The 5,937-nt window shown below is 35.7% G+C and overlaps 1 pseudogene; it reads left to right on the top strand.

The window, feature by feature from the left end:
* The first annotated feature begins 1,872 nt into the window (after positions 1–1,872).
* LOC141811479 (oligopeptide transporter 1-like) lies at positions 1,873–4,533 on the top strand (annotated as a pseudogene).
* The last annotated feature ends 1,404 nt before the right edge of the window (positions 4,534–5,937 follow it).

Below are 5,937 nucleotides of genomic sequence, written 5' to 3'. Positions count from 1 at the left end.
GCCACCCGCCGGACTCCCTCGTTGCTGGCTGTGAACAGTGGATGGTGATGAGGACGAGAACAGCTTCAACGTCGTCTGAGACTTCACCGGAGCCGATGACGACCAGCAGCAGCTCCAGGGGACGGCCTGCAATCACAGGGAACGTCAGTAGGACGGCCAGGGGGTGCCCCGACGCGACCACTCCGACGGTCAAGTCAGTGGAGAAAACGGAGAAGAAGAAGATGAACAGTAGAAGGAGAACTTGAGCGTGTAAAAGAGAGTAAGAGTGTTCGGAGGAGGCTTTTATCTGCCGCGGGAGTGGTCTTTTAAGAGAGGGGATGAGCGTGCCCACGGGTCACGTCATCATTAAGGAACATCCCATCGTGATTAATGAGGTGGCAGGAACAATCGAGTTCCTTGTCCCATCCCCGGTAAAGTAATGTCTTGTCACTATCTAAGTGTGCAGCGGGGCAAGTCGCAGGGAGATAGCATTAATTAAATGGGGCGTGGGCTTGTCAGAGAACATGATGGGACATGCCAGAGCACTGTACGGCGAGTCTGCTGAGGACTCGGATTCGGCCTGCTGAGGACTCTGCTGAGGACTCGGATTCGGCCTGCTGAGGAGTCTGCTGAGGACTCGGATTCGGCCTGCTGAGGAGGATTCGGCAGGCTTCTGCCGGGTGGAGGATTCGGCAGGCTTCTACCGGATGGGAGGACTCGGCAGGCTTCTGCCGGATGGGAGGACTCGGCAGGTTGCTGCCGGATGGGAGGACTCGGCAGGCTGCTGCCGGATGGGAGGACTCGGCAGGCTGCTGTCGGATGGAGGACTTGACAGGCTGCTGCCGGATGGGAGGACTCGGCAGGCTGCTGCTGGATGGAGGCTATGATTTTTCTTGTCGCATTAAAATTTTATTAAAATGAATGGTTGAACATATTTAAAACCTAATTTCATTTTTAATGTTTTTTAAACTATAAACTAGGCAAACCTATTGATATTTTATACAAATTTAAATCTATAATTTTTTTCCTTAATTGAATATATTATTTATTAAATTTTAATTAAAATTCTAAAATAGCAATATCATTTATAATTTTTTAAATAAAATAGTACTATTTTAAATGTTTAATTCAGAGAAACATTACTTTTATGATATTAAAAAGTACTGAATCTCGAGATGTCAAAAAAAACCTAATCCATTTAGTTTATGTACTATTTAGTTTGAGATTTAAAAATTATAGTTTAAAATTTTATTTTAATTTCAAATGAAAACCTACATTGCTCTTTTTATTATGAATTTAATGTAATTTTTTAAATGCTAAATTAAAAACATGAATGCTTCAAGGAAAGTAATGATTCCAAAAAATATATAATTATATATCAAATAGCGAAGAAAAGCAATTAAATTAAAATTGTCTCTTTCGTTCATGTTTTGGAATCAATGTATTATTGATTCTATTTTCACTTTAAATTTTAAAGTTTTTATAATTGTTTTACAATGGCTATAAAGTATTAATGTTTAGACCAAATATAAGGAAATTAATCATATATGAAATGTCTTGATCATCAAAATTTATAATTAGTTATATTTTTAACAAATATGAAGCGGGGTTTAATTTGTTGAAAAATTTACACGTGTTTACATTTATGGCCCGAAAACATTTGTGGAAGTTAATCAATTAATTTCGAATAGTAATTTCTTTGCTATATATATGGGTATTAATTAATTATTAAAATCACTTTAATCTCTTTCCTATTATTTCAATTCCTCCATATTATGCATGCTTCCGCAATTCTATAAACAAATTAAAGCATATCTTAATTATAATTTTATCTTAGTAATAATACACTAAACTTGTTAATTTTTCTTGTCGATCTCAAGTAACAATTAGAAGATGGCCGAGGCCGACGATTCGCCGATCGAACAAGTGCGACTGACAGTTCCTCCGACGGATGATCCGACACTGCAAGTGCTAACCTTCCGCACATGGCTCGTCGGCATTCCACTCTGCATCCTACAGACGGTGTTGGTCAGAATTGGCTTTTTCCGAAAGCAGTCGATCTACATATCAACCACTTGTATCATCATCATGCTGCTCATAGCAGGGAATCTGTTAGCCAAGTTTCTTCCAAATAAATCAGTGAGAATCCCAGGCACAAGATGGAGCTTTTCACTGAATCCAGGCCCCTTCAATATCAAAGAACATGTCGCCACCTCCATCCTCGTCAACTCATATGCAAGTCCAGGCTTTTTAAATATCAGCATAGCCAAGATCTTTTACCATAGAGAAATTAAATTGTGGCCGTCCTTATTCTTGGTCACATCAACTCAGGTGCCAAATTTAATTTATTTTCAAAAAAATAATTAAATATTATAATCTTTGTTAGAATATATAACTAATATTAACTTTTGCATGCATTCGATCGTACGTGTAGTTCCTGGGTTTTGGATTTGCCGGTTTGTTCTTAAAATTGTTAGTGGATTCACCCTACATGTGGTGGCCCGCTGTTATTCCCAGCATCTCATTCTACAAGTACGTACGTGTTAATTTTAACTACTTATTAATTCTTGATGAATTAAAAGAAATTATTGGTATATAATATTAATTTGTTTTTAATTTCTCAGAGCATTACACGAGAAGGATAAGAGGCGAAAGGGAGAATTATCACTTTTTCAGTTTTTTTTCTTAGTCTCCGTTGTAACTTTTGCTTACACCATCATTCCTTCTTACTTCTTCCCTTCTTTAACGGGCATCTCCTTCGTGTGTTGGATATGGAAGGACTCTATCACTGCACAACAAATTGGCTCTGGCTTTCATGGGCTCGCTATCGGATCAGTTTCGCTCGATTGGATGACGACGACGAGCTTCTTAGGAGACCCTTTGGTTTTTCCTTTATTTGTGATATTAATATGTTGGTCGGCTTTATTATACTCGCTTACATCATTTTACCCTTGTCTTATTGGAGCAATGCATATGAGGCAAGAAAGTTTCCACTGTTCTCGACCAATATCTATGATTCTACTGGCCACATATATAATGTCTCTAGAATCGTAGATCCAAACACTCTCTTATTTGACAGCGAAGCCTACAGTAACTACTCAAAAATATATTACAGCACATCGTTGATTTATACTATAGGGTTTGGTCTTGCTCTGTACACGTCGACTATTTCTCAGATCGCTCTCTTCTATGGAAGGTTTGTTCGCACTCATTTTGTAACTTAACTGAATATATTAAATATATATATATATATATATATATATATATATATATATATATATAATAAATATAATGGATTAAGTAGTGCGTGCATGCAGATCACTGTGGCAGCAATTTAAGGTGTATAAATTAGAAGATGAGCAAGATGTGCATGCCAGGCTGATGAAGCAAAATTATGAATCTGTTCCTCAGTGGTGGTTTCACGCCATGTCGCTCTCGATGATTGGAATGGCAATTTTGGTTTGTGAAGGATTTGGAGGTGAAATTCAACTTCGTTACTGGGAAGTTCTGTTGGCATGCGCTCTAGTGCTTCTTTTCCTTCCATTGGAAGGTGTACTAGGAGCAATTACTGGTTCGGTAAGCACTAGAATTAATCTATCTATATATATAGATTTATATTTTTAATTAATTTGTTGATTATTAATTTAACTAACTAGCAATTAACTTAATTTTTGTAGGGATTCAATTTAGATTTGTTATTGGAAACCATCATTGGATACTTGAATCCAGGCAAACCTTTAGGCAACATGGCTTTCAGATTATACGGTTCTGAGGCCCAACAACTGGCAATATTTGTCATATCTAACTTCAAATTGACACACTACATGAAGATTCCTCCCAAAATTGTATTTTTTATCATGGTAATTTATTTATTACTTATTACATTTTAATAATATAATTCTTCACCATTAATACAATTCTTCACCATACAGTTTATAGGCACGACGTGTTCATGCTTCGTTGATTTCGGCGTAGCATGGTGGATGCTGCACTCGATAAAGAATATTTGCCAACCGGAGTTGCTTCCGCTGGGAAGTCCTTGGACATGTCCCAATGAGAGAGCAATATACATAGGTGGGGTAACATGGGGGCTTATCGGGCCAAGTAAGATATTTTTTCCTCATGGCATGTATTCCTCACTCTTCATCTTTGCTCTTATTGGACTCGTGGCACCAATCCCCTTGTGGTGGTTATCGCACAAATACCTTGAAAAGAAATGGATCAGACTCGTCAATTTTCCAACTTTATTTGGTGTGGCTTCAGCTTTTCCCTTGGGCGGCCTCGCTAGTTATTGGACTTGGTTTGCTATCGCATTACTCTTCAACTACTTTATCTTTCATAAACATAAAAAATGGTGGGCCAGATATAATTTATGTGTTATCGGCTGGACTTAACGTTGGTTCTGCATTTTGTGCTGTTCTTCTTAGCGTCTCTCTTCAATTTCAAGATGTATACGGAGTGAATTGGTGGGGATTGGACTATGATCATTGTCCCTTGGCAAAATGTCCTACAGTGCCGGGCCTTGCTATTCAAGGATGTCCCGTAATCAAGTGACTATATATATTTTATTTATTATTGAATAATTATATTAATTTACTAATGTACTCTTGTACGTGTATATATATATACATGGTCTGCAATGAAAATAAACAGATAACTACGTACGTGTTAATTCTAATTCTTTGTTCTATTTCATAATTATTTATATATCTCTTTTCCATTTTTTATCTTTTTCAAAAAAAAAAAAACATGTCAATGAACTGATCTGACATCCCAATTATGTCGTATCATATGGACAAACGGCAGAAATGTTATATAATTAATGTTAAAATTGTCGTATATCAAAAATAGGCTATGTTGTAGTTTGTATCATTGCGGGGATTGTAAGGGTGTCCAAATTTGATCTAAATTGTTAATTCGATCATCCAATTTAATTCAACCTATAACAAATTAAATTAAATTGAGACTTTTCAAATTCAATCAAATTAAAGTTGAGACTTTTCAAATTCGGATCGGATTTAGATTGAGAATTTTAGATTGATTTAAGTTCAGATTAAGTTCGAATCGATTCGGATCGAGCCGGATTGATCCGAATTGATTCAAATTTAGGATTTAAAAGATTTTTTAGGATTAAATTAAATTTTATTTTAAAAATTAAGATGTTTTATGATATTAGTATGATAATAATAAAATATGAAGATAAAAATAAAGAATTATTGAAAAAAATATTTAAAAAAATCTTTCAGGATTAGATAGGTTCGGATTTAAAATTTCAAATTTGAATCAAATTCGAATTGAAATTTTTTATTAAAATTTTTATTATATTTGATTTGATTTGATCTAATCTATCTAAATTGACATCCTTAGGGGATTGACAATTTACTTACTAGAAAAAGTCAAATATATAATTTAATTATTTTAACATTTATTGCTTATCCTTATTCTAACCTTCACCTTTATTGATTTGCATACTAAAGATGTATACAGGTATCAAGTTCTTCTATACGTAATTTTATCTGGATTGGTCTTGGATTGTGAGTCATGATTCGTCGACGACTCTTAGCTTCCAACATCCTTGCCTAATCAAGATTTGGTCGATTAATTCCAGATCGATTCTATCGATCAGATAGAATCACTGGCGTCTGGTGTATGATAATACAATTAATTAATTAATTAATGATAAGGTTGACTTATATTACAATTAGATATATGCTGCAGGTTCCTCCATCACTCACGTGCGTGCAACACGTATGCGCTGCCAGTTGCGTACAGCTTGAGTTTGAATCTGTCGAGTTTTTTTAATAAAATAATATAAACTAAATCCTTTTTAAGAAAACCATATGTAGGCATCATTTATGTATGGCAGATCGGCAAGTCAATAATAGTAATGATGTCAGCATGCATGAAGATGACAAGCCCTGGCGCGCGCCAATACACATCAATAATGGCTCGAGGATT

Source organism: Curcuma longa, chromosome 17, assembly GCF_044706935.1.
Source record: "Curcuma longa cultivar G26 ecotype Majalengka, Jawa Barat chromosome 17, ITB_CL_G26_1.1, whole genome shotgun sequence".
Taxonomy (NCBI): Eukaryota; Viridiplantae; Streptophyta; class Magnoliopsida; order Zingiberales; family Zingiberaceae; genus Curcuma; species Curcuma longa.
This window is presented reverse-complemented; position numbering and strand designations above follow the sequence as displayed.